A 7,419-nucleotide genomic window follows, 5' to 3' on the forward strand; every position below is an offset into this window, starting at 1 on the left:
TACATTCGCATGAAAATGAAATAAAAATACCAGCGATGGTTGACGTTATGTGCTTTTTCGGAAAAAGAAAAACCGAATGAATTTATGAAATGATCAACGTTTCGTCCTTATTGCAGAGGGCATCTTCAGGATATTAAAAAGAAAAATGCAAAAGAAAGAAAACGATCATAGACCATACGAAAACGAAAAGGAAGCAGTGTTAGAATCCTAATCATATCGGAAAGGAAACTATGTGTGTGTATGGGAAGGTTGGGTGGTTAAATGTCTATATATATATATATATATATATATATATATATATATATATATATACATTTTTAAAAATACGTTAAATAAATATGTACACATTTTCTTTTTTATATATACATATAAGCCTGACGAATTCTCACGAGGATGAAACGCAGAATATTCTGTGCTGTTAAATTGATATATAAATATATATATATATATTTATGTATATATATATATATATATATAAATATATATATATATATAATTTTAATTGGAATTCATTATTGAGATGAGTATCATTTATATTAATTTATTTATAGCGAACTATTATTCTCGTCTTTATTATTACAACTAATAAAGATGAGAATAATAGTCCGTAGTAAATAATTAATATATATATATATATATATATATATATATATAATTATATATATATATATAATCATATATATATATATACACATCTACATATCTACATATATATATACATATATACACATATATATGCATATATACACATATAAATATATATATATATGTATATATACATATATATATATATATATATATATATATAGAGAGAGAGAGAGAGAGAGAGAGAGATACATATCCCTGTAATAGTGCTTAAGGGTAGACAACTGATGATCGCTGAAATAACAAACTTCAAACATACATCGATTACTGACTTAAATAGTTTTGCAACGAATGATAAAATATATAAAACTTACATAAGTTTTATATATAGCTTTAAATGTCTAAGACTACACACACACATATATATATGCACACACATATACACACACACACACACACACATATATATATATATATATATATATATATATATATATATATATATATATATATATATATAGTAGAGATGGTACGATTCTACAAGTTTTCCTGATTCCGATGCAGTTGGCAATTTTGTTTTAAATTCTAAATTCCCATACAATTACAGATTCGATATTTTAAACATCGCTTGATATTTAGCTTCTTTATTATGTTTTTTTAATTTTCTTTAGATTACTGTAAAAATCCATCGATATGATATATTTCCGTGAACGTGAATGATACACTTGCCTGAGTGATGTATACATTTTAATTTTGTGTGAAGCTTCAAACAAATAGAGATTTACCATTTTATTTTAGTAGCAATAATAGAAAATTAATTTCTAAACAAAAACACACGAAATAATTAAAAAGAATTACAAAAATCGTATTTGGCTTTGGAAATTAGCTATAATTTTCTGCGATTCTGATACCTTTTTTACTCGATTCCCGATTCAGAGTAATCTATATATATGTGTGCGTATGTGTGTGTGTGTGTGTGTGTGTGTGTGTGTGTGTGTGTGTGTGTGTGTGTAACCAAGCAAATTAAAAACGGTAATAAAGCATAATTTTCTCTACAGCAGTATTGAGTGCTTTCTTCAAGATATTTTTTTAAGGTTTATCACTTACTCATTATATAAATATATATATATATGTATATATATATATATATATATGTGTGTGTGTGTGTGTGTGTGTGTGTATGTGTGTGTGTGTGTTTATGTATATATGTATGTATACACAGGCGGCAAAAAGAAACTCCGAACTTGTAACGTTTTCAAAAACTGCAAATTTAAGCTTAATGTAATGTAACAGTTCAAATAAACTATACTTCATTTGATTGGCCTTTTATTCTTCTATAATTTTACCTGTTCATATTTGACTTTTAATTAAAATATACAAGTTTGAATTTTTTATTTTCCCGCACTGTATATGAGGCGATAATTCCATACGCATATGTATATTCAAGCATACTTATATACATATATATTTATATTAAAATTTAATACATATGCCCAACCATGCAGAAATTTTAACTAAAATTTTATGTATCCTTGATAGTTTGAAATGTTGATTATATATATACATATATATATATATATATATATATGAAGAGATATATATATATGAAGATATATATATATATGAAGATATATATATAATCTTCATATATATATATGCATATCTTCATATATATATATATTCATATATATATTTATATATATACATATACATGTATAAAAATGTATGTATATATATATATATACATATATCATTAGTATACCTCATTAATATTTTAACTAAAATTTTTAATATATTCAAATATGTGAAAATGTGACAATTCAGTAGTAGCTCATATGTTAATAAAATTTTAGTCAGAATAAAATACTAGTAAGCTTCAAGAACATCAGTTTTCATAATCGATCATTCAGATATTTTTTCATAAAATCAAGAATATAAAGATCAAAATGAGAAAGTAATTTTTAAAAATTTTGATTTGAATGATTTTTTTTATTTTTCCAAATCAAAAATTGATTCAATTTGAAGAAAAACAAAAATATCTTTATTCAGCAATTTTGTTTTTGTAAAAAAAAAAGTTTGGTTTTTGTTGAAAAAAAATGAAGAAGTCGAATCGAAATTTTTAAAACATTTTATTTAAAAATAAAAAAGTTAAAAATAATTTTTTTTTATTTTCGTTTTTTTTTAAATTTTAAATTAAAAAATGTTTTCGTGTAATTGATTAGTGTGTAAATTTACACATATATTTATTATTAACGTGTAGTTATTTGATGCATGTGTTATGCGTGTCTGTATTTTTCATTGATTTGTTTGTATACACATTTATCTATTTTTAACATAGGAAGCTCTAGGTAGTAAGTCATAACTATGCCTGACGAATTCTCACGATAATAAAACACGGAATAATCTGTTACTTTAATTGTCATATATATTTTCATAACTTACTATGTATATATATATATATATAGAGAGAGAGAGAGAGAGAGAGAAAGAGAGAGAGAAACAGAGAAACAGAGAGAAAGAGAGATAGTGAGAAAGAGAGCGAGTCATCATAATTGATATTACATCTGTAAATCTTACATTATCTTTTTTTACAATATATATTTCGACAAAATATTGTGTATGTGTAAGTCTCTATATATTTTAAACAGTTTTTATACAGATAAAAAAAATATTGCACATACACGCAAGCCGACGATAACGCACGCTTAAACATGCACGTGCGTTTAATCATTGTAGTTTCGCATATCCATCTTAGCAGCGGCCAAATAGTATAACAGTTCGAAGCGCTAACTGTTCCGTAGGCGGTCGAGTTTCAATCCTGGTTTGAAATAATTGCTAGTCTAGTTGTACTGTGGAGCTCTGATACAGCAAAGTAGCTCTTCAGTGCGGCTAGACTAGCAGCTACCTCGATCCAGGATTGAAAATCGACTGCCTATGCGCTTACACACACACACACACACACACACACACACACACACACACAATATACATATATATATATATATACTTCATTTAATCACATAAATTAATATACGTAAATATAATTTCATGTGTAAAGTTTCAGTATTTACTTCAGAAGTGCTCAATACATAGGTAGAGCTAGTAATTTTGTCCTATAAGTGCCTGCCTATTGGCTGATTAGGATGGGCGCGGTCGAAACTAGGAAGCTGATTGGCTAACTAAAAATTCAATAGAATGTGCGTATATAAAAACGCGCGTAACCACAACTCTTTGCATTAGCCTGAGAAATTCTCACGAGAATGAAACGCGGATTAATCTGTGTAGCTTGGTTGCCAGATATGTTTTTATAACTTACTATATATATATTGTTTCATATAACGAGGTTATTGATAGTACTCAATAAAAAGAGCAAGATATGCTTTGTATATACTGAAGTACCCCCCACACATATATACAAACACACACACATACACACACACAAATATATATATATATATATATAAAATAAAAATTACAATTAAATTTACCAAAATGATCCAAGATGGTAAAATTAAAGTATATTATAAATATTAAAGAATTAATATTCATAAAATTATCTCAGCCAGATGTAAAAGCTCGATAAAACCAAATAGGAAATAGAGCTAATGATATGAGCAAACAGTTAATAAAATATGTTAAAAAACACTTTGAAATGAGTTAAAAACATATTTAATCTGAAAAGGAAACACTAGATAAAGGGATAGACTATCCATTTATCTAGTGTTTCCTTTTCAGATTAAATATATTTTTAACTCATTTCAAAGTGTTTTTAACATCTAGTGTTTCCTTTTCAGATTAAATATGTTTTTAACTCATTTCAAAGTGTTTTTAACATCTAGTGTTTCCTTTTCAGATTAAATATGTTTTTAACTCATTTCAAAGTGTTTTTAACATCTAGTGTTTCCTTTTCAGATTAAATATATTTTAACTCATTTCAAAGTGTTTTTAACATCTAGTGTTTCCTTTTCAGATTAAATATATTTTTAACTCATTTCAAAGTGTTTTTAACATCTAATGTTTCCTTTTCAGATTAAATATGTTTTTAACTCATTTCAAAGTGTTTTTAACATCTAGTGTTTCCTTTTCAGATTAAATATGTTTTAACTCATTTCAAAGTGTTTTTAACATCTAGTGTTTCCTTTTCAGATTAAATATGTTTTGAACTCATTTCAAAGTGTTTTTAACATCTAGTGTTTCCTTTTCAGATTAAATATGTTTTTAACTCATTTCAAAGTGTTTTTAACATCTAGTGTTTCCTTTTCAGATTAAATATGTTTTTAACTCATTTCAAAGTGTTTTTAACATCTAGTGTTTCCTTTTCAGATTAAATATGTTTTTAACTCATTTCAAAGTGTTTTTAACATCTAGTGTTTCCTTTTCAGATTAAATATGTTTTTAACTCATTTCAAAGTGTTTTTAACATCTAGTGTTTCCTTTTCAGATTAAATATGTTTTTAACTCATTTCAAAGTGTTTTTAACATCTAGTGTTTCCTTTTCAGATTAAATATGTTTTTAACTCATTTCAAAGTGTTTTTAACATCTAGTGTTTCCTTTTCAGATTAAATATGTTTTTAACTCATTTCAAAGTGTTTTTAACATCTAGTGTTTCCTTTTCAGATTAAATATGTTTTTAACTCATTTCAAAGTGTTTTTAACATCTAGTGTTTCCTTTTCAGATTAAATATGTTTTTAACTCATTTCAAAGTGTTTTTAACATCTAGTGTTTCCTTTTCAGATTAAATATGTTTTTAACTCATTTCAAAGTGTTTTTAACATATTTTATTAACTGTTTGCTCATATATATATATATATATATATATATATATAATCTAGTAGAATAAAAATAGGTCAGCAACTAGTATCCGTTTTCCCCGTTTCTCAATTATAGAAACCCTCCTAACGACCGATTGTTGTCATAACTAATAATATGCTCCCTGAAAGTTCTCTATTCAAACTCCCCAACCTTACATTCACAATCAACATGAATTTGAACAAATATATTGAGGACATTGCTAAGTGTGCTGCAAAGTATGATGCTCTCAGTATCGTACTAGTCATTTACTCTCGCTTGAGAGCACACCAAGGCAAATATTGTTTCTTTCTTGGAGTATTATTGTCACCTCTGGGCTGGTACATCTGTTACTTATCTTTCTGATAGGGTCCACATCAAAATCCAACCCTTGTCTTATCGTCAAAATTTTGCTTTAATGGGTCTGTTTTACAGGTATTTTCTGAGGAACTGGAAGCACGACGTAAACACCCCCGACTAATCTGACAATCAACAATGTCCCACGACATAGATCCCTAATTGATGAGAAGCATTTAACTTTAATAGTTTTCTTACTCGAACTGCTAAACTTTGGAATTCCCTCTCAGTGCCTTCTTCTTTGACTGTACTGATATGCAGAAGTTCAAGTGTAATGTGAACAGACATTTCGCTGCACAACTCCCTACGTAGTGTCCCTGTAGTATTAATGTTCTTTGTTTGTGGTTAAAACCAGTACAAAACAATCATGTTAAATCATTATAATTTCTTTCGTTAATAGAACAAGAACATCTTCGTGAATCTTATATTCTTCTCTTCCCGCAATTTTAACACTGTTGAAGCATACTGAAAAATATACATGCAATATATTAAATTACCTTATAGAAATGTATATACATACATACACACACACACACACACACACATATATATACATCTTTATATATATATATATATATATATATATATATATATATATATATATATATATATATGTATACAAGTTAGAAAAGCATTTCATCCAAGGCATGAAAATTGTTAAACAAAATGTTTTTACTATAGGCTTTAAAAATAAAGGTACAAGATTCAATTTGAAATTTATTTATCTTAAAATTAAATTGATTTAATTTAAATTGAATCAAAAAAATTACCTTGGATTTATTTTATTTAATGTACATTCTGTTGCACTTAAAAAAAAACCTTGAAAATATTATATCCATATCATTAATTGCTAGATGTAAAATAGTGTTTATAAATTGCAACAAAATGTACATTTCATAAAATAAATCCAAGGTAATTTTTTTTTATTCAATTTAAATTAAATGTTTATACCTTACTTTGTAAACTTTATAAAAATGCACTTTGAAGATAAATAAATTTCAAATTGAATCTTGTACCTTTATTTTTAAAGCCTATAGTAAAAACATTTTTTTTAACAATTTTCATGCCTTGGATGAAATGCTTTTCTAACTTGTATCTTTTTAAGATTATATTTTAAAACTCCCCTTCTCTCTATTTCAGTTTGTATTTCTCCTCACACCAAAACTCATTTTTGCAACCCCGTTTTTGAATTATTACAGGTCTGAATAATGAGAAAATCTGAATTTTTTTAAACAAAAACTTTAAAATAACTTTTTTAGATTAATTTTCTAAACACTTCTTTCTGAATAGAAAATCTTTAAAATTTAATAAGGAACATATTTCATATAGGTCTCATTAACAAATGTTCAGTAGATAACGAGAAAAATAGCGATGAAAATTTCAAAAGGGCTGTATAACTGGTTACGCTCAATAGTCGTCCTCGCCAGCGAAAGTCTTAGTTATTGTTATTCCATTATTATTATCATTATTTAAAACATTTTATGTCCTGCTCTTTCACGAGGAATTATATATATATATATATATATATATATATATATATATAATACTTATTCATTTATACGTATATATATATATATTAAAAATAATATATATATATATATATATATATATATATATATATATATATATATATATATATATGCCACTACCCATTTACTGGGTACCAAATTGGTCAAGGGGAAAATTA

This window comes from Euprymna scolopes, chromosome 36, assembly GCF_053919585.1.
Source record: "Euprymna scolopes isolate OS-2025 chromosome 36, ASM5391958v1, whole genome shotgun sequence".
In the NCBI taxonomy this organism is placed as follows: Eukaryota; Metazoa; Mollusca; class Cephalopoda; order Sepiida; family Sepiolidae; genus Euprymna; species Euprymna scolopes.